We start from the raw sequence: 22,746 nt of genomic DNA, 5'->3' as shown, positions 1-22,746 counted from the left end.
TTGTGGAAGGGAGTGAAGGGCACCAGCAAGGCCAGGGGACTGTGAAGGGGGGGATGGGAGTGAGAGGCATGAGCAGGGCTGAGGGCTTTGGGTAGGGGGATGAGAGGCACCAGCAGGCCTGGGGAGAGAGTGAAAGGCATGAGCAGGGCCAGGGGTAGGGGGTGCTGTGGGGGACCTTTAATTTTAATCATGGATTTTGTTAGAGAATTGGTGATTTTTTTTTTTTTTTTTATGAGAGAAAACCAGTATCCCTGGTGATAAATACATACAGAGCTATCATATAAACATCTCGAAAGTAACTAGATAAATAATTCGATATCAATTTCTCCACCTTGGCCAATTAATGTGCCTTAGCCCTAAAACCTAGGTTTAGACAAAGATGGCTTTATATATGTATTCTTATATAATAAAGGGCTTGGTCCATCTGTCTTTCCATAATGCTCTTGGAGCACTCCGATTGCTTAGTGCAACAACCGATCAGAATGCAGAGTGCTGCCATAACATTGGGGATGGAGTGGGGGCAAAGCCAACCCTGCTGGCCTTACCCCCCCCCCCACCCGGCCCTGCTCCTCGGAGGCAGCAGAGCGCTCCCATGACAGTGGGGATGAAGGGGACAGAGTTGGGGGGCCAAGGCCAGTACCACACCACCTCCAAGGAGTGGCGCTGGGGGGGGAGGGCAAGGCCAGCGGTGCTGAAGATGGCAGTGGCACAGACTGCTGTCAGAGGGGGATGGAGGGCATGGAAGGGCCAGCTTCCCCCTCCCTCCACTCCTGGGAGGCAGCAATGGTGTGGGGTGGTGGGTAGTGAGTGGCAGCACTCCATCCCCGCCCCCCTTCTGTCATTCTTGATGGGCAGTTGGCTAATACTGTAATGTTTCTCTCTCAATAACACAGATTCACTAGAATCAAATATCCCTTTGAGATGTACCTATTTTAACAAAAGATTGAATAATAATGAAAATGAAGCATGTCAGTAAGGGATAAAAAAGGAAACAAAGTTTCAATTAGTTTTCCTTTGACATTATTAAATTTAAATAACTTTTTTAAAAAAAATAGTAAAAATACAAATATAAAAATAAATATAGAACATAATTAAATACATAAAATAAAGTTTGAATCAAAACAGTGCCCCTAAACATCCTTTTAAAAAAAACCTCTGGTTTCAGAAAGCATTTAAGAATGTTGGCATTTCTGTTGAATAGAAATTTCAAGTTTTGATCAGCTTGAGAAACCACATTACTAATCTGGGACTGACCATTCTAGTTGTGGCACAATGGCTAGAGCTGTATGAAACAACTCCCCGCCGAAATTCAGCAGAGAAACCAAAAGTCGAAAAACTAAAAGAGAATTCAAGTAGACCCAATTTAAAAATGTTTCAGTTTCTCTCATTGAAAAGAAAAAAAAACAAAAAACCAAAAGATTTTGTTTTATTCAGCATTAAATGTTCTATTTGACCCCAAACAAAACTTTGATTTTAGACACTTGTTGGAAAAGCAAAATGAAATGACAGGCCAGATTCACAAGACTGCCAGAGAAAGGCAGAGTCCCCTTTTAGGCAATGATTAGGTCACTCAGGATGTGATTTGCATTCAGATCCTGAATGCGATTAATATATATATTTGTATAGTCACTAAACCAGAGGGGAGGGGAGGGGAGGGGAGGGAATACCCCCCCACCCCCCCACCCCCCATTGGTAAGGGCAAATACAGGGATACTTGGGTTCTGTTCCAATGAATGGCTTATTATTCATACAAAATGGAACAAGGTCAACAGAAAAGACTGAGAGCACTCCCATTGCCACCCCACAGCACTTCAGACCTTGGTAATTAGGACCCTCCTCTGACTGGTCAAAGAGGCAGGTTCAGATTCTCTCAGATAAAGGCAGCAATATCTTCCAAATCATTGGTAAATGCTGAGTTCCAGAGAAGATCCAAGAGCAGGGTCAGGAAAAACCAAAGCTGAGTCCAGAGCCAGGAGAATCTGCCAAAGTATACTAAGGCTATTGTCAAGGCATGCCTGTAGCTCAGGGGTGGACAATTATTTCAGGCAGAGGGCTACTTACTAAGTTTCAGCAAGCCATTGAGGGGCACATGACAGGCAGCCAGGGGGAGATCAATATTAATTTTCTAAATATTTAGGGGCCCCAAGAGCTGGACAGACTGGCCTGGCAGGCCGCATTTTGCCCACCCCTGCTGTAGCTTGAGGCCGCAGCTGTGCTTAAAGGGCTGAGTGGCACTCTCAGCAGCCAATCCAGTTACAGAGCACTGTAGCAGTAGCATTAGTCCAGGATCAAGGTCAGGTGTGGAAGCTCAAGAGCTTGGCCTGGCTGGGTCTGACTAACCAGTAGCCCTGACACATGCCACCCTTGAAAGAATCCGAAGGCACCGTGTTAGCTATTAGTTGAGAAATGTTGCTTCTAAAAACTGGAGTGCTCTCTAAATATGATTTGATCCTTCACAGAATTTGGGTCTTGCTGCAAAGCTAGGGCATCTTCCTCGGGGTATGGGAAAAGCACTTGTTTCAAGGCCAGCCCTAATTATAACTTATAACACTGTTCTTGCCAGTTTTTAAAGAAGGGACAGGATTTTTCCATGGCGAATCCCAGACTAATCTCAATGTAGTCTGAGGGGCAGGTTTATATAGCAGCAGTTCTTCCTGGTGGTTATCACTGCTGGGTTGTACCAGTTCCATTGCAGCAAGCACTGGAGGCACAGCTTCAACAATGAGAAGTGTGTTCCAATGGGTGAAGTAGGATCAGGATCTTCCCTGGTACTATGATACACCCTATGGATCTCTGTTGGCTTCCCGTCAGTCCTTCTAGGATATACTTTCCAGGGACTGAGCAAACCCTCTGGAGGCCATGCTGGCCATACTAGTCCTGGCCTGTACAGAGAAGAAAAAAAAAAAATTCAGATTATAATCAATTGTATACAACCTGAAATGTCTTTGTGCATCCTTCCCCAAATTCATTCTTCATATAGCTTTCTGAACCACAGTGAAATACAAAAATGTGGATTAGAGTCAAACTACAGTGGGCTAGATCTTCATATGACACAAATCAGTGTTTCACTATTGATTTCAGGGGAGCAAAAGCAATTTACACTAACTTAGCATCTGGCCAAATAACCCTCAAAATAATGTTTGCCATTAATTCTGCCTACTTTAAAAAAAAAAAAAGAGAGAGATCCTGGTTTTCTCCAATTTAAAAAAAAAAACAAACCCAATTTCTTTTTAACCAAAAATAACCAAATCCACAGTTTTCCATTATTTAAATGAAACACCGCTATATACATACACATCTATAGTGCTGTTTCATTTAAATAATGGAAAACTATGGATTTGGGGTTACTTTAACTTAAAATTGGGGATATTTTTTAAAATCAGAGAAAACCAGGACTCCTGCTTATAATCTGCAAAACATTAAGCAGGAGTTAATTTTATATAGCTTTAGAAATAAAACTGTAAAGAATGTATTACTTCGATTACCCAACTAGGAAAATCTCTCTCCTAAAAGGGACCAAGAATATTTAATTTCAGAACTGTTTGTTGTTAGTACCTGTAAGGGCACATAATTCTTGAAAAGCCAGCACAGAAGTATCTGTTTTAAAGTGGTTATAGTATATAATATGCTTGGTTTTCAAACACTGTTTTGGGGAAGAATTCCAGTGCAGCCAGCTATAAAACAAGTAATGAAGAGTTTAGTGTCTAAGGTCAAAGTCTGATGTTTGAACACTTGCAAAATGACCATTTTAGGCAATGGGATTATTTCCACATATGAATAATGTAGGTCTGTCAGACTAGGCCCAAACAGCATATGTACAAATACCACAAGCTGAGGCATGTGCATTTCACTTGACTGTATATTTTGTAGTGGTCTCATGGCATAAGCCTCAGATCAGACCTCATGATACAGGGATTCAGTCCCTGTCCCTACCATGTGACCTTGGACAAGTGGTTTGTAGAGGCCTCTGTTCTCCGTCTGTAAAATGGAGTGAATGATACTTCCTTAATCTTACCCCGTCTTGGCTACTTAGACAGTAAACTCTTAAGAAAGGAGAAATGTGTACATACATATAGTAATAACACCTACTGCAGTAAGACCTTAATCTTGGTCTTGCCCACTATTAGCGACTGTAATGCAAACATAAATAATTCCTACATAAGCAAATGTAGAGTGGATCTGTTCCTTCCCACAGGGAAGCCTGTAAAAAGAGAATGGGAAACTTCCCTCTCCCCTCCCTTTTCTTAATCTGTCTATAGTTTACTCACAAAAGGGATGTTCCATCAGATCCTGTATTTAAAAGATTATTTTTAAAAATGTTCTTTTTTCCCCTTTCTGCCACAAGACTTACATGGTGTCTTCATCCACCATTTACTTTTTACAGACACTGGAGGTCTATAGGTAGGAAAAGCATAATCTGTCTTTTGACTGGTGAGTATCTGTGCTGGAAGGTGCCCAAAATGCCGAGGAACCATTTGGCACACATCTTCAAAATAGCAGACAAACAGATTAATGGACTTTCTACCCCTCCCTTGCTGCTTTTAATATCCTGTCCTTTACGAATGACTTTCAGACTCACTTTTTATTGTGCTATCTTCTTCACTGTGATGCAGACAAGAAGGATTCTTCCCCTCCCGTATTTTTTATTTTGTTTTGTAATTACTTTTTTCCCCATTTAAAACATAATCTGCTTTGAATGGAGTGAATGTTGTATTCAGTTTACTGTGCAGCAATTCCAGTGCTCCTACTGAAGGTAGCTTCCTTGAAGGCACAGATGGACTCATAGGCAACCCGTAGGGGGAGCACAGGGGGACACGTGTTCCCTCCAAGATTGGCCACTGCTGGCTAGGGAGTGGGAAGCAATAGCTGGTGCACCCCTGAGAATGTGGGGGCACTGACAGAAGTGCTGCCGGCACTTCCGGTTTGTGCCAGTGGCAGCAATCAGCTGCTGGGGGACACCCCCCCCCGGTTAGTGATCGGCCTCTGGGGGACCCCCCAAGATCAGTAGGCACCAGTCACTTACGGATAGACTATACCAAAGGCCAGAACTTCCCTAGTGTTCAGTAGGCCTGTGCAAAGTGGCTAGTATTCGCTTCGGACTCAGATTCAACCGATTTGGGGGACAGCGATTTGAATCAGTGTCCTGAATCGATTTGGCTGAATCTGATTAGAAGATTCACCTGCTGCCAAATCAGCCAAATCTCCAAGTCACACAAGGCCCATTCCCCACCCGCTTTCCCAGCCCCAGTAATGGCTGCCCCAACCACCCCAGTTCTTTATAACAAACAAACAAAAAAACCCCAAAAACCCCACTGACTGAGTGCTACCACGTGAGGGACCAATCCCCACTGCCCCTTGCTGCATGGGGGGCTTTGCCATCAGCCCCACTGCAGCAGCCGTTGAGTTGGGGTTTTTTTGGTTTTTTTTTCTTAAAGGGCCGGGAGCTGGGGGACCAGGAAGGGATCAGGGGGCTTGTAGCAGAGCTCCCCATGCAGTGTGAGGCAATGGGGATCACCCCCACACCCAATTGGACAGCAGCTGGTGTGTAGGAACTGTTTTTAAGGCACCAGGAGCTGGGGCTGAGTGGGGCAGTCATGGCGGAGGGCTGGGGGATGTCATAACCCAGTGAGTTTGGTGCCTCGGCACTATGGAATTTTATTGACACATGAGAGCCTCTTGCACAGCGAGGGTTTTTGCTGCATTGAGAACCCGTGTGCAGGAGAGAGTTCCCACCAATTTGCAGCGGTCTTTGCAGGATGCATTTTCTCTTTGCAGCACAGAAATGCACGGTGCAAAGACTTCCCGCCATTCGGATGCAAATGCATGCCCCACAATTGGCTAGTGCTAAATTATTCACACGTGGCGGCCGGTAATTGGCTTGCTGGCCGTTTAAAAACTAGCGCGACTTCCGCCCAAGTCTAAGAGCTTTGAGCACGCTGCAGAGTGCCTCGAAAGAGATCTGACTTGCGGCTAGCTGGTCGATAGACTGATCACCTATCGATCCTTCTTCCCGTCGCCGAACGCAGTCCCAGACGTACCCTTTTCCCGCCGGCTTGAGTCACGGACAGATTTACTGGCATTGGCCTCGCCAGCTGGAGCAACTCACATTGTTGTACAGATGACCGAACCATTTCTGTCACAGCGACCCGCGATGTAAGTAAAGTTTTTTGCAACCATTAAGCCTTGTCAGCCTCTCCATTCACCAGCCCGCCCTGACGAACGAGTAATTTCTGAATCACCTCGAGTCGGCTCAGCCCGGCCGAGACATGGCGACGAGGATGGGATTAAAGGGCACGGTGATGGAGAAGAACTTAATTGGGTGCTGCCCCTGGCGCACCGGGAACCGCCACGTAGAGAACGCTAACGATCTATGGGCGCATATCGCTTACCACCAGGTGGTAGAAGGGGAGGAAAGAAGTATTGATGGTTACTTCTCCGTAAAAAGAGAAGAAGCCATGGTGAAAGAATGGAGAAAAAAGCTATCCCTAGGGGAGTTTGGATGCATAATGGGGAGCGACCGGGTTTACTATCGGCCCCCGGAGGAAACATCAACAATATCCCTAGCCGGGGTGAAAGCGTGGAAGGCAGAAAAGCTGACCCCCGCTCAGGAGTTCACCCAATGCACCCGATACTTAAAGGAGGGGGGGGGAACCCACCCCCGCGGACTGGTTCAACTGTCCAGATTTGGTAACTGAGTTGCGGGGCCATGAGATCCTTGTTTAGCTACGGGAGGATTTGGAAACTAAGGGCCATCACAAGCCGAAGTAGGGTCTAATTAAATGGAAAAAGGGAAAGATGATAAATGTGCTGTTCCGTGCAGTCACGGGCCTACTGAGGGAATACGCGAATCTGGAGGCTCAGATGCATACTGCGGGTAAGGAGTCGCTGGAGCGGACAGCAAAGGGCTCCGGAGCAGCGTTTGTTAACAGTGCCAGCTGCATGATGCTGCTAGCAGAAAATGGCGCCGAAAGAAGTGCGAGCTACCCGGGGAACCCGGAAAGGAGGGGCGGAGTTTTGGAAGACCCGGCAGGGATCCCCCTGGTGACTCCACCTCCTGAGGTGACGTCATTCCCTGCAGTCACGCCTCTTTACCATGGGGAGGGGGCAATGGGAGGAGGGATATACTCAACGCTCCCAGATACAGAATTTAGCCCTCTCTCTGCCGCAGCTTACCCGATAGCTGTGACAAAGCATGTCGAGGATGAAGAAGGTACCACGCGTACCACTGTTATCTCTCGCACATGCACCAGACCAGAGATTCAAGAGCTTTGCAAAGAATCTAAAATAAGGCCGGAAGAAACCTTGGCCATGTGGTTAGGAAGACCGATAGTGGAATTTGGATCCGACACTCTGGATAAAGAAGAAGCGAGTGCCCTGACACGACAAGCAGCGTGGAGCGTAGGGCGCGCTACTGATTTGAATGTGGTCACGGACAGTGCCCACTGGCCCATCCCACTCCCGGTGCTTGCGGTAGGACAGGTAACCCACAAATTTCACACCTGGCACGAGGGTTGCCCGAAGAAGACTACAGCAGAGCAACTTCTCCTGGCTATAGTTGGAGTGTCGTATCTCTCATGGAGCCCAAGAACAAATCCAATGGGACTAACAGCAGTCCAGCGTAAGGAGAGATGGGCTCATCGTCACCTATCGGATCCCAGGACAATTCCAACAGCCTTGGAAGCCATAGATGCCTGCGTGGAGGTATACAGAGGAGCGAATGCTGTTACACTTTGACTCTTCTTGAACCCGATGGCAGGTCAACCAGTTGGAAATCTTTTAGGCCATCTCCCACGGTTGCAGGCACTTATGAAGCAAGGTGAGGAAGCTTCTAATGACACAAGGGATCGACCTTCAGCATACCTGGCTGCAACATTGAGGCCTAGGCGTCAAGGGTATACCCCTCGGCGAGAGCCATGGGGGTCACCTCCAAGGATCCCAAAAGAAAGAACCTCAAAGGAAAGAACTCTGAAGGAAAGAACTATGTTCGGATTTCTTCTCGCTCACTCCGGACTAACAAAGGCTCAATTGAGATTTTTGGGAGACAAGGCCCAGGCCAGTATGGCTGAAGCAATGGGATTTAATTTTGAGGATCCGTCAAAAAATGAGTAATGGCCGTCGGCTCTGCCGGCGGCCTTTCCCAACTCAGACCTGATCCTACTGATTCTCGACCATACGCTGAACTCACTGTTTACAACCCTACCGATCCGGATGACAAACAACAGGCATCCTTCCTTCTTGATACTGGAGCTCAGACCAATGTGATTACCTCAGTGATACCTCATCAAAAGACCACCAAGACAATCAAGGTACAAGGGCTTAACGCTATCGCCGTCACGACGAAGGTCAAGTTTTGGGTTCAGGATCACCGATATCCCCTAGAGGCTGTTCTAGGGGGCATCAACATTTTAGGAATCCCGGGGATAAAAGCGCTTGACCTCAAGGAGCAAGTGCTACAGGCATTACCTGTAATTATCCCAGAGCAGGACTGGCATCGACCAACGCTTCGTGACACTTCCACCTGGCGATATCGGCCAATCCCAACTAAGGATTCTCTAAAACAGTCCCTTACTAACCTTCTGCAGCGACTCGAGTGACGAGGCTGTATTAAGACCGTAACAGCCAGCACCTACCTATCATCAGGATGGGGAGTTGCGAAACCTGGGAAGCCTAATGAATCCCGGTTGGTCGTGGACTATCGAGAAGTCAATAAAAGGTGTCAGGTACTTCAACAACCTAATCCGTCTACTCTGCCACAGTGTATGTTTGAGATGGCACAGTTCCAGCAAAGTCCGTGGGTTGGAGTTACATTGGATCTGAAAAATATGTTCTTTTCTATCCCAATAACTGACCCAGAGGGAATACTAAATATGTGTATTGATGGCATCATGTACAGGTGGACGGTTTGTCTGCAAGGATATCGTAACGCTCCATCATTAGCCACTGGTGCCATGAATAACACCCTGAAGAATTTTCGAGCCTTGCACTCTCTTCCCTCAGAAAAAGAATTAAAAATTTGGAGTTATGTTGACGATATTGCCATCATGGGTCGCGATAGCTTTGTAGTTGCCAGAGTAGTAAACCAACTAGTTGCTCACCTTCAAAGTGAGGGATGGACAATCAACGAGGAAAAGTCAAGCCTACATCCCGTAGATGACATTACGTTCCTTGGCACTCGATACACCGGTTCCATCCGCCACGGAGTATCGCATGAGGGTCCTAACATCGATCCGCTAAAAACATTCCACCCTGTCACTAAGAGGCATTTTCAACAGCTTTTGGGTCATTTAAATTGGTATCGACATTATGTTGAACCCAGCGATTTGGCACTCCTCACTAAATTACAGCAACAGATTCGTGACAAGTCCCGAAAGTCCACGCCTTGGACGGAAAAGGATCAGCAGAATCTGCTTCGCCTGCTAACCACGGTTAAAGGTACACAACTCCATGCCATCGATCTGGGTGAGTCACTAACCGTAACCCTTGGATTCACCACCAACCACGTGTGGGCTGTCGTGCATATACCCCGCGATGAGTTGGTATATACGGCCCATAAGACGCTTCAAGTGGCACAACATCGATATGGAGCTATAGGAAAGATTCTCCTAGCCGAACAACTGGTAGAGCCGTTAGCAAGGGGGCATGGGACGTTACATGCTCCTGGTGCCACATTTCTTCCCGCGTCCAGCAAGGGTAACATCGACCCACATTTTCAAGGGGAATCTAAGACCTGGAATACACTAGTACTTACCCACCATTATAATTGGCATTGTTGGAAGTTGGAGGACAGGGTACATGATCCAAGCCCAGAAGATGAGGAAAAGGTTCCTACACTGTATGGAACTTCAGCCCCAGAGTGGATGGCCTCAGATGGAACCTCCCGACATGAAGGAGGCTATGGATACTACTGTAAAGCTTGTCATGATAAGGGAATTTTCCAAGCCGACCCAGATGATAATTCGTCCCAAAAATGTGAATTATTAGGATTCCTGAAGGTACTAGAACATTGTTTGATGTATCATAACGATACACTCCCAGTTCCTATCATCACAATTGATTCGCAGTATATCTATAAAATTCTTACTGGTATAGCTTCTCCCACCGAGAACTTGGATGATTGGTGAGACATCTGGAGGACGTTAACTAGATTTGTACGCCTTCCGTTGATTAGGCACACTAAGTCCCATCGTCCAGATACTGATCTAGTGCATGAGGTAATTGATAAGCTCTTGGAGGATCCACTCCGGACCAACATAGCCTTGCCTGTCACATCTACCACTGATCCTGAAGCAAATCCATTCCTCGCGTGGCTTCACGAAAATTGGGGTCACCTGGGACCACGGGCTTGTCATCAACGTTGGTGCCGAACCATTACAGAGCCGGCCTCATATGAAGCTTGGCAGGATTGGGAAAAGGTAGCTCAGGCCTGTGAGACATGTGCTAAAGAAAAGTGTCATAAAACCAAGCATCATATCGGAGCTTTCTATTCTTCACAGTTTCAGGCAGGAAAAGTTTGGCAGGTAGATTTACTGGGACCCCTCCCAGGGTCTAAACCGCCAAATAAAGGACTAGTTGTGGTTGATTTGGGGACCAGACAGTTGCAGGTTATTCCCTTATGAAAAAGCAATGCCACTGCTGCTATTGCTGCCTTAACTGCTGTGTTTGCCACCTGGCAATCCCCTCATGAAATTCAGTCTGATGGAGGACCTCCATTTAACTCTAATGCTCTGGATAAATTTGCTTGTCTTCACAATGTGGCATGGCATCTTCATCTGCCATACCCCCCCGCAGTCCAACGGCGTTGTGGAGAGACACATAGGTCTATATAAGGAGCAGCTTCGCCTTAGAGGAGGAGGGACGTTTAAAAATTGGACTAAATTTAATCATGATGTCCTTATTTCACTAAACACTGCTAAACCGTTATGGGACGAAGCTAATGTCCAGAAACCCCCACCTTGGGAGCCTAAGTTCCAACCTGACGAGTTAGTGTGGATTTCAATACCGCACCCTCATCAGTCTCATCCACAAGTTCACAAAGGGACAGTTCAATGGCCGGGACAATATCCCAATACCTATTCTGTCCAACTAGAAGAGAAGCCGGATTGTGCCCCTATTATTGTTCATCACAACTGGATGACTCGCCGTTCCAATGTTCACCCAGTATCCTTAACAGTGAAGCCAGTTGTGATTCTTTCTTGTTGTGTTTTGTCTTGTTGTTCTGTTTTCTTCACAGGTTTGGCCCCAGCAAAAGCGGTAGTACACAACCACCTGATTCCAGAAAGTGATAGTTGCGAGGGAGGCACTGAGACGGCAAAGAACCCATCTGCTCAGGACTTGTTACGACACTATTTTCATTTGTTGGGTGTTTACTGACATTGTCTGTTATAGGAGAAGACGGACCGAAGCGGAATGTTCTCCAATCAGACGATGATCAACAGTTGTTGTTATGTGTTCAAAGATTATATATATTGGTTGTGAAGGCTTTGCCAAGTCAGTGAATCCTCTAACAAAGATGCCGTATAATGTGCTCATGTGTCGAAAGTCCAGTTGTGCCATTGGCAAGGGGGCATGTCATAACCCAGTGAGTTTGGTGCCTCGACACTATGGAATTTTATCGACACATGAGAGCCTCTTGCACAGCGAGGGTTTTTGCTGCATAGAGAGCCCGCGTGCAGGAGAGAGTTCCCGCCAATTTGCAGCGGTCTTTGCAGGATGCATTTTCTCTTTGCAGCACAGAAATGCACGGTGCAAAGAGTTCCCGCCATTCGGATGCAAATTTGTGCCCCGCAATTGGCTAGTGCTAAATTATTCACACGTGGCGGCCGGTAATTGGCTTGCTGGCCGTTTAAAAACTAGCGCGACTTCTGCCCAAGTTGAAGAGCTTTGAGCATGCTGTAGAGTGCCTCGAAAGAGATCTGACTTGCGGCTAGCTGGTCGATAGACTGATCACCTATCGATCCTTCTTCCCGTCGCCGAACGCAGTCCCAGACGTACCCTTTTCCCGCCGGCTTGAGTCACGGATGGATTTACTGGCATTGGCCTCGCCAGCTGGAGCAACTCACATTGTTGTCCAGACGACCGAACCATTTCCGTCACAGCCACCCGCGACGTAAGTAAAGTTTTTTGCAAACATTAAGCTTGTCAGCCTCTCTATTCACCAGCCCGCCCTGACGAACGAGTAATTTCTGAATCACCTCGAGTCGGCTCAGCCCGGCCGAGACAGGGGAGAGGGCAGGAAATGGGGCGTGGCCAGGATCCCTCCCATGGTCCCCTCCTCCAGCCCCCCCTCCCTTGCCCACTACTTACCAGCATGGAGGGTGCAGGGACTGCCCGAATCACCGAAGCTCTCTCAATCTTTTCCAAATCTATTTGGAGAGCTTCAAATTGATTCAGAGCTTTTAACTGGACCCCTAATTCAGAGATTCGGAGGAGATTCAGCCTGATTCAGTGGCTGAATCTCATCAGCACCCGAAGCTTCGCACAGCCCTAGTGTTCAGCATTATATGGCTGTACCTACTCTCCACCACCTGATACATCCAGCCTTTGCACATCTCCTGTCATGCTTCCACCTCAGCAGAGAGAGTAGACATGCAGTCAAAAACTATGTATAGGGACCTACCAAAATGAGGCAATACAGAACAAATACAGGAATATTGCTTAATGGTCCCAGCAAAGGGCTAGTTTTGAGGCTCCCAGGATCAGAACTCTTATCAATGACTTATTGTAAAAGTTGCTCAAAAGCACATTTTAAAAGGGAAATTGGTTCCCATGGTCATTTGCAATAAAGCATATGCAACTGAGCACATGGTTTCTGATTGTGCAAAGTTTCTGTATTCAAAACCTAACACGTCTGACTTGTAGCGCATGCTCAAGTATGAGCACAGGAATAGACTTAAGTGTTTTGATGAATTGGGGGGAAAAGGAGGGCAACTTGTTGATACAATTACAGTGATTGTGTTTGCGCAAATGTCCATTTAAATCTGTAGCTGTCCATTTGTATATAGTATGTTTTCCTGTACCAATATAGGGAATAAATGTACCAATTAAGAATGCAGTATCATCACACCTGGTTTTAGCACATGACCGTATTTCTAAATTTAGGAAAATCTGCTTTTTAAAGTCTAGTTTCAATTTAACCTTCTGTAAAATGGTAACAATGCATCTAATGCCTTGACAAACATTTATTTAGAACCAATTTGTTTAAAATAGATTTTCAAACTTTTTAAAGTCATGGGACCTTTTCTTACCACTTCTTGTGTTACAGAACCCCTGGCTTCAGGGCCTGTGTGAGCCAATACAGAGCCAAGCAGCCCCACATGGCAATGGTGGCACCTCTTGGCCTGCTCTATCATTACCCCCATTCTTTCTGCAGAACTCCTGATGACCTATCACAGAAGCCCAGGGTTCTGCTGAACACAGTTTGAAAAACCACTGTGATTAGAATTTCAAAACCCTGAGGAAGTGTACAATATGAAGACAAATCATTATTATTTTGGTTTTGTCCAGGCTACAAAAGTGTGCTTAATTGAGATATCCTTTTGAATCATGAACAGAGCAGCTGGTTATGTAAGCATACCAAGGTCTAGATACTTATTGGAACTCATGAGACTGTACACCAGTTTAAACTAAGAGCAAACATAAATTACTAATTTGGGGGGGAAAGGGAGGGACAGTTTCCAAATAGCTTTTCACATTCATCTTGCATAGGTATAAATGAATGCATAGCATGTAAAGCAGTGGACAAATCATCTTTGGATGCTACCACAGCTCTGGACTCTGTTTTACAGGTAAATAAAAGTGAGGTGATGAGACATTCACTGCATGCGAGCACACAGTCCATTTGCTAAAGAAAGAACCGTTTCTTCACACAGCAGACAAATTAATGATAGAGGGGGATGGACAGTTAAGCACACAACAGGACAATGACAAAAGCCATACTGATTATTTTAATTTCCTAAACAATCTGAGTTCTGGAAAGGTTCTTCAAGCAGCTCACACTTTTACATTTGTCTTAAGCTATTACCTTGCATAAAGCCCTCACCTTTGTGCTACCCAAAGAGACTTCAATACAAACCCAGCTAGATCTAATCAGAGTTTATTGCTTCTGATATAAACACTGCCACAGTTTTATCTTTTTATTGAATTTACAAACTTGAGCACCCATATTTGGGATCAAAAGGTGATTACCTTGTCTCCTTGCTGGAATGCTGGTTTGTATTTCTCATACAATAAAAAGCCTTTTCTTTTAATTTGTTGGAAAAAATAGGCGACTTTTCATTACTGAAGCAGGGCAGGGTAACTTCTCTTTAGATTATATTCAGAGTTGATAATCTCTTTAAATAGAATAGGGCGAGTCTGTACACCTGAACCTCTACCACATACATAGTGCAATTGCACTATCTCTAGCCAAGTAATCCCATCATTCTTGCAGAGGACAGTGCCAAGATTGGCTACTCAGGAAAACAAGCTAAAAGTTTGGGGAAATGTACTTCATTGCAGGCAATTCGAGATGCACCATGAATACTCTAGGAACACAAATACCTAGATAGTAAACTTCTTGCCATTCTCTCATAGCACTTTTGTACCTTCATTGTTCCACAAAATTCATGTAGATTTCATTCCTGTTACATGCAAGGGAAAGGAGAATCAGACCCAGGGGACACACCTCATCTCTAGTCTCTGGGATGAAAGAAGGAATGTGGTTAGCTACAAAGGCACTCAACTGGTCTTGTCCATCTCTTTGAATATTGGATTTGGTCTTCTCCTGTAAGTGGAAGTCTGGATGCAGTATTTAAAGTAGATACTAAAATAAATGCCATTGTAAGAACAGGAAGACCAATCTTGGACACAGTCTGTCTTGACTCCATGGCCTCTGCCTCCATGACTTGAAGAGCTTCTGCATCTTGCTGGGCAAAGGTCAAGCAGGTCTCGAAATCAAAGAAGCAAACAACATTCCCATTTTAAGGCCATAGAGCAAGGTTTCAGGATGCAGTTGGCACCTGTTTGAGCCTTTGACTCTCATGAACACCAATGAAAACACCACACACATTCCAAAAGCAAGGCTATGGACAGAAGTTACACATAGGCAGTTTAAGTAATCAGAAACTGGTTTAAACCTGTAACAAAACAAGAGTTCAGTGCATACAAACCAGTTTCAAAATGGTTGAAACTGGTTTAAGATAAACCTCGTTGAATGTACTATCAGACTCAACTGATCTGGGTCAAGCTGATTTATGACATTTCTGTCCTAGACCCCTTCCTTCTGGGTTCAAGTTAAATCATAGTCCCCTAGAATTCAAGCATGCTTTACAGCCCTGGGCTGGGCTGGGCTGGGCTGGGCTGGGCTGCCTGCTCCACCAGAGAAGGGATGGCAGGGGGTGGGGGAGGAGAAGGAAAGGACTGACTGGGTTCTGGGGCCAGGGAGGGGGGTTAATCCCCCCTCTTCTTCTCCCAAGTACAGAGATGCCCTGCTCTGCTAAACTTATTGTTGGCTCTGACTGTGGACTACAAATCCCAGAGGCACCTGGAAGCAGAAACAGGAACTGATGAGCAACTTGCAGAGTCCTGCTGCTGTGGTTCTGGAATGCAAGTCTCAGAGACCTTGGGGGCAGCTGGAAGACACTACATGCCAGAAAGACGTGCTCTAGCACCTCCCCCTGCCCCAGCTTCTGGACTGAGCCATTGCAGGCATGTGGCTGCATTTCCTGAATCAAAAATGAATGTCTATTCACTTGTTAGTCAGTTTAACCTCTGCAGTTTAGACTAATCTGCAAAGACTGAGTCGATTCAGCCTCGGACTTTTTGACTATCTGTACTTAGCCCAAAGCTTTACAGATGAATTACAGCTTCACACACATCCTCTCCTTTCCTCTTCCGAGACGTAGGTCACTATGGGCAGAGTCTGGGCAGATCACAGCAGGGTATGTTTGGTCATGCTAGTTGAGCTGACCAGTTTTACTTTTGCTGCTGGCTTTGGCCAAGGACCCACTGTTCAGGGCTATTGTTTCTGCTGCAGCCAGTCTAGTAGATAATACTCAGAGGCCACCCAGGCTTAGTAGCAATGTAAAACAAACAAAAGAAGTTAAACAAATAAGTTAGCACTTAACTATCTTCCCGTGGTTCTTCCAGGCTTCATCTCCTGATTGCCTCTTATATTTCAGAGGCTTTGCAGGGCCTGCAAGCTTATGCAACAAAGCAAATAATCAAGCAAGCAGACAGACAGAGAAGAGCCCTGCTCCAGGCTCTCCTGGTAGCTGCTTAGCTTCTGGTAACTCCAAGCAGCCTGCTCCTTAGCCAGGTGCAGCCCCCTGAAGCTGCTTTCACTGTCTTTTATCCTTGGGCTCATGTGGCTAACCCTTTCTCACTCCCCACACCTGTGTCAACTCCCTTGCTGAGGGACTAACTACTTCCCAGGACCTGGTTCCCTAGCGTCCAGTGAGTTCTCCCAGGTCTGGGGTGGGTGTACAGAACTGCTTCTGGGGTGTGGGGCTGTTCAGATTCCCCTGAGCCCCTAGTAACAGGGCCTTGTTACAGCAGGATACTCCATAAAGGCCAATGAAGGCATTTCTAGCAGTAGAATTAAATAGCCCCTAACACAGCAGCTCTCCAGCTTCTCTACTGTGGAAAGGGCTCCCTTATGCATCAGTCACATACTCATCCTGGCTATTGCATCTAGGTTTAGGATTTGGGCCTAAAAGTATATCTGTACCACTGATACTAACCAAGAAGGTATTCTAGGAAGCTGGTTTCTTAGCAGTGTTTCTTGTTCTGTAGCTAGGAATTGTGGTGCACACAGCTAATGAAAACTTGAAAGGAAGAGAGGAAAACATGCTGGTAGGAAAAGTTTAACCTTCAGATCTGTCAGAAGCAAAGTAAAGAGAAAAAAAAAGAGCTGCAAAAATGACAAACACCTTTGAACCCGATGCTTGTTTGGTTAAGTCAGTTCTAGTCACAGTCTCTGTGGGCATATATACACATACATTTGTCTTCTCCAATGCACCTGGAGCAGACTTGATTAATTCAGCCTGCTCCACACATGAGCTGACGTGCCCAGGACTGTGTCGCATGCATTTGTATAGATTGCAAAATGTGCATCAGCGCTGAGAAAATGCAGTGGTGCACTTTTAACTGAAACACCTTTGGTGTGTTTTAGTTCAAAAGCATGCTGCCACTATTTTCTTATAGCTAACATGCATTTCTCTGTTAATACAAATGCATGTGCCGCAGCACCACTTTTAAAAGCACCCAGTGCTGCAGTGTAACCACGTGTACAAATGCCCTTTGTGGCTTCATGTATCTAACTATGAACTGACATTTTATCTGAACAGTTTTTATAGTCTGCAATTAACTAAGTTTTTTTGTCTTTACAGGCTCAGATTTATAGAACAATGAATTTTTCCAGGAAAACAAAAACATTCTCAGATTCTTTAAAGTAACAGAAATATTGCATCAAAAAGAGTTTAGATGGTGTCTCAGAGATTAAGAGGTGCACTATGTTATTAATGATAAAGCAGTCAAAAAAGGAGAAGGTGCATTTACATTTTGTATTACACACACACAATTTTCCATATATTTTGCTTACAGACAGATACATTTATCTTCTCGCTATACTAATGGTATATCCAGGGTTCAATTAGATGTCTAGAATATTTTTTATAGTTACATTTTATTTTGGTGGTAAGAAAAATATAGTTCAATGATTAAAAGAAATATAATTTCACTTTCTAAAATTGCTGAATATAATAAAATTTACAGCAAGAGCTTCACATTTACAATAGTTTTAATAAGCCACATGCAATCATGCTGAGAACAGAAGTGCCATTCTACGTCAGACCAAAGGTCCATCTAGCCTAGTGTCTGGCAGTGGTAAGTAGTAGATGCTTTAGAAGAAAAGTATATGTACAGGGCATGTCTAGTGCTCAAGTATTCTGAATACTTCCCAAACTTCACAGATTCTGTAGTTCTTATTCGGGCAAAAATCCCATTCAATAAAACATGAATATAGATCTGATACTGAGATTTTCAAAGTGACGGGATGATTTTAGGTGCCTCCATTATTATAGGTCTACTAAAAACCATTTTACAGCTGTGTTTAGGCTATAGTGTTTTGGGGTCATAGCAACAACATTTCCAACCCTAGGCATTCAAGCATGATAAGGTGGGCACCAAAAACTCATGATATCATTTTTAATATCTTGATTTTTAAGTCTAATACCTTTAGAGTCATTGCTTGATTTTTAAATCTTTAGAATGCTCCCAAGTCATGCTTTCAAGCTCTTTCCTGCAACCACAAGGCCACAAAAACTGTTCTAAAACTATATGAAACCTGATACCCTTGCCAAATAATATGATTACAATATAGACGTGGATGTCTGTCATGTTGAGAATGACAAAATATTTTTACGTTGCCATTCTCTGATAGTAGGGTGACTTCTGTGAAAAAAGGCTGATGGACAAATGTCCACACCACAAAAAACAACATTAAACAGGGTTAAAGTTGCAGTTCAGTATATTACATACAGTAATTGCATTATTATTTTTCCCTTTGTCTCTCACATTCATTTATTATAGTCATCTGAAATTTCTCTTTAGATGCTAACATTGTAAGCTCTTGGGGCAGGGACAGTCTATTACATATCTGTACAGTACGTAAAAAAATGGAGATCTGATCCCTGACTAAAACCCTCAAAGCTCAGATCCTCAAAAATATGTATATATCTTATTAATGAGACATAGGTTCCCAAATACATTTAAGCAGAGATGGAACTGGCACCGTTTTTTAGTGCTACCTACTTTAAGGTCTCAAAAAAGTCTACTCCTCCTGTTGCCATAGTGTAGTCTGCAGCAGCACAGTGCCTATGCACCCAGTTATAGTGGAAACAAGGGCAGCACAGAGCTGCTGCTGGGGCACGGGCTCCTTCAGGGGCTGCCATTCAGGTGCCCCCAGTTAAGTTGGTCACTGGGGCTGGTACCCTGCTTGCCCACCCTAATTTATGCTATTTATTACTTTTAAGGCTCTGAACCTAAGTACCTCCACAATGCAGACCACAGTAATAGGTAATACCTAGGGACCTAGCTAAATCCTGATTTCATGTTTTTGTGGAAAAAGCAAAATTGGGAGTTTTCCATGAAAAACAACAGGCGCCATGATTTTGACAGGTTTGCTGGGGGGGGGGACTTACCAGGAAGCCGAGAAAAGGACAGAAAGGAGGGGGGAGGGTGAAAAGGGGGTGAGAGAGAACAAGTGAGAGGTAGCCATCTGCCCTGAAGTTTGTGTGTACTCACTGCCAGCAACAAGCTAAGCTAGGGCTCCGTGGACCCTGGCATCCACTTGCAGCCTCCGTGCTGCCTGCCACAGCTGGCCTGGGCTCTGGGCAGGCTGTTGCCACTGAGCCCGGATACTTGCAGCAGGTGGCAGGGAGACTGCAAGCAGCTGCACCAGGGTCTGGGGAACATGGACACTGAGGGTTGCCAACCCCTAGTTTAGAGTTTAACTGAATGCTTAGACTGGTTAATAATGCGTGGATTAATTGCTTCCACAAGCTTAACCAGGGTAATTAAGATGAGGTTTCAGGCCATCTGCCAATCTGCAGGGAGGGGCGGGATTGCCAGGGCCCCTCAGCCAATCAGAGGCATGGGGGGCCCCCTGTGAAAAACCCATGAAAATGGTGGCCGGTCCCAAAATCTGCCCATGAAATCAGCCATGATTTGAGTAGACCCCAAGTAATGCCCTCCACCTCTGTCTCAAGTGTCCTAGTGTTGGGACTGAATGAGAGATGCATAATGAATGAACCATCATTCCTGAACAACTCTTAACAAGCACATAATCTTTGTGTGAAAAGAAAGAGGTGTGGCACAGGGGGTATGAGAAGATTACCCAGGCCATACTGTGCCTCTTCCATAAATTAATGAGGAATACCAGAAACAAGAGCTCTCAGTTCAATACCTTTTGGACCTATCTGATCACAGTGGCTAATGGAAACACACTCAGAGCTTTGAATCAGGCTTTCCCTGACCTCTAAAAATAAAAAAATGTATGGAAAGGGATTTGCATAAATACTTTGAAAACGGCTTTCTTAATTTTCTGGGAGAATGTTAAAGGCATTGATTTAAATTTATACACACTTTCCAATTTTAAAAAATCCTAAATATTTTGAACACTTCAAGGCAAGAAATAAAATCATAATAACATCATCACCAACAATAATAAAAATTAAAAAAAAAACAGGAGTAAAAAAAAAAAAAAGAGGAGGGAGAGAAAGAAAAGAAGAACAAACTTCACTGATACAACAGTTAAGGTCTCTCCAAAGTAGCTGTCTTCCCATAATGTATATTAGACAAGCAGTGGAAGCCCAAATGCATTATGGGATGATAAAGCTCACCTTGGAGGGACTTAATGCTTAATTAAAAGGACAAGCACTGCAATAAATGCACTAATGAGATAAAATCCCAATAATTCCTAAATCTTATGGAGCCAAAGAGTCGGGATGAGTTTTAATTAATAGAGTTCTATATGGGTTTCTCAGAAATAATAATAAAACATTAAAGGGATAAATCATGCCTAGAGAAGAAAATCTGTCATGTATTTGTTGCAAACCATACAACACTTTTATTTTAAGTGCTATTTAGAACTGTATAATCTGCACATTTCTGGTCTAATAAAACATATCAAATTCACCCAAGGAACCTTGTCTTTTTAAAGGGGCATTTTCCTACGAGGTTGACACTTAAATATCAACCTCTCTTTTTGGGCAGTAATAGTATTTTCATTGGATCTATTTCTGAAGTGGTACTAAACCTGTACATTTAACAAAAAAATATATATTCCTTTTTCCCCTCACCTGCTCCAGAAAGGATCCTTTGACAGAAAAGTCTAATGTAATAGTGAAAAGGACTTCAACACATACCTAAATGTAAGGACTTAAAAAATGTTTCATAGAGAAGTATTTTAATATATACTAGCATGGAATAGCTTTTATATGTTAAAATATTTTCAGAGCACATGGCTAACTAAAAATAGCTTTGATTGGGAAAGGTATGGAAAAAAGCAATGTATTTTCATTGTCAATAAAAGTATTTATTTATTTAGAAACTGGGGCTACACCAAATATTTCATAATCTGGAAAAATAAGACTAGGTTTAAAAAAATTCTGCTGGATGTTCTCTGTATTCAATCTCTGTGGGCATAAAAATAACTGTTATTGCACATTTTACAGCAAGCCAATAATAAAAAGCCAAACATCTGCATATATTCAGTTCCAGGCATTTGCATCTCCAGCTTCCACGAGATGAGGGCAGCTGCAATCTGCAGTCAGACTCTGAAAGAATCCAGGGGAGGATGTCTAGGGGATTCACCCAATCTAATTGCCATTAAGCCTATTGAAATTGCATTGATTTCAATATGAACTGGATCAGGCCCCAGTTCCCTCAGCCAAGCTTTCTTTATAGTCGTTTGTTGGGGCACTGTTGCCCACCTCAGGCTTTTTTTAGTGAAAACAAGGTTGAGGGGACAATGGGATCCTGCAAACTCATTCAGAGAAGCTGTCACTGTAGGTTCTTTGCCCTCAAATATGTTGATGGGAACCAAAACACAGTGTCCCAGCCAGAAGTGAGACAATGGCAAATCTGAAGATTTTCCATTTGGTGTTTGTTTTCTACATCTGTATGGCAGACAGGCTACCAGAGAGACATAAGTATAAATCCAGGCTTTAGAGACAAAAGTCTACACAGAGATGTAGGGTGCATAGATTAATACGTTTCTAATGCAAGAGACATTTTGCAGGACAAGATGCCTTCCACTGGATTGTTAAACAGTGTGCTGCTAAACTGCATCTTTGCAGGAACAAGATGCTTGGGCTAATGACCACCAGATAATGTGTATTGCTGCTTACTTGCTTTTGGATTGTGGGGCAGACATGTACTTTTAGGCATATTCCAATAGCAATACAGGCACACTGACTTGTGTACCATGTTAGAATGATGCCTACCCACATTATAATCTCTGGTCCTGGTTGTATGTCCAGTGAAGTCAATGGGTTGTCTTTCTATTGATTTCATTAATTTATAGTTTCTACCATCCTTTTCTAAACCCGCATCTAATTGCTCATACCAAAGCAGGATTTAGCTTATAGCATCTATTCCTGATGTGATGCTGTTTCACGTTAAATTTCTTATATGTGGTACTTATAGCATTCTGTTTTGTATAACACATTACTGCAGCATCCACTTTTGTCTCTGACTGGTGGCTTGGCCACGTGAAAAGGTTTAGAAGTCTGCTATTACATTTGAGCTAAAGGACCTGAAATTTTGTCGTAGGCAGAAGAGGCTCATCCTTTTGGATGCAGAAGTTTCAACCCCTATCAATGATCTGACCATGAGATTTGTTACTAAGTGGTGGCCCGATCAAGAATTTGAACTGCATCAGAACTCTGAGGCTCAGGATAAAATTCTCCAACCAAGGGAACGTGGAATCTACATTAACCTAGCTTGATCGTTGTCAACCACTGATGCTGCATATAGTGTGTTTTATGAATCTGTTAATGCTTCCCTGTGAAAGGGCCTGCTCTAGCTCAAGCAACAGAGGCTTCCAGAGCCAAAAATTCCTGGTTCAGTTCTTGCAAGTGCCCAAGCTCTGGATTTTGATATGCTTGTGTCATCTTTCTTCCTTCTGTTTTTCCCTCCTCATCATGTCAATACAAATATTTTAAAGGTCTCTGAAGTATAAATAATGAAACACTAAAAATGGGTCAA

General features: G+C 44.1%; 1 long non-coding RNA gene across 1 annotated transcript; it reads right to left on the bottom strand.

Moving 5' to 3' along the window:
* Window positions 1–205: 205 nt before the first annotated feature.
* On the bottom strand, window positions 206–16,288 carry LOC132248367 (uncharacterized). Its single transcript, XR_009459547.1, has 2 exons — window positions 16,104–16,288; window positions 206–2,882 (listed from the first exon to the last, which is right to left on the bottom strand). It is a non-coding gene; the product is annotated as an uncharacterized LOC132248367 (long non-coding RNA).
* Between the last annotated feature and the right edge of the window lie 6,458 nt (window positions 16,289–22,746).

Source organism: Alligator mississippiensis, chromosome 2 (genome assembly GCF_030867095.1).
Source record: "Alligator mississippiensis isolate rAllMis1 chromosome 2, rAllMis1, whole genome shotgun sequence".
NCBI classification, from domain to species: Eukaryota; Metazoa; Chordata; order Crocodylia; family Alligatoridae; genus Alligator; species Alligator mississippiensis.
Note: the sequence above shows the minus strand (reverse complement) of the source record. Positions and strands in the feature narration are given on the sequence as shown.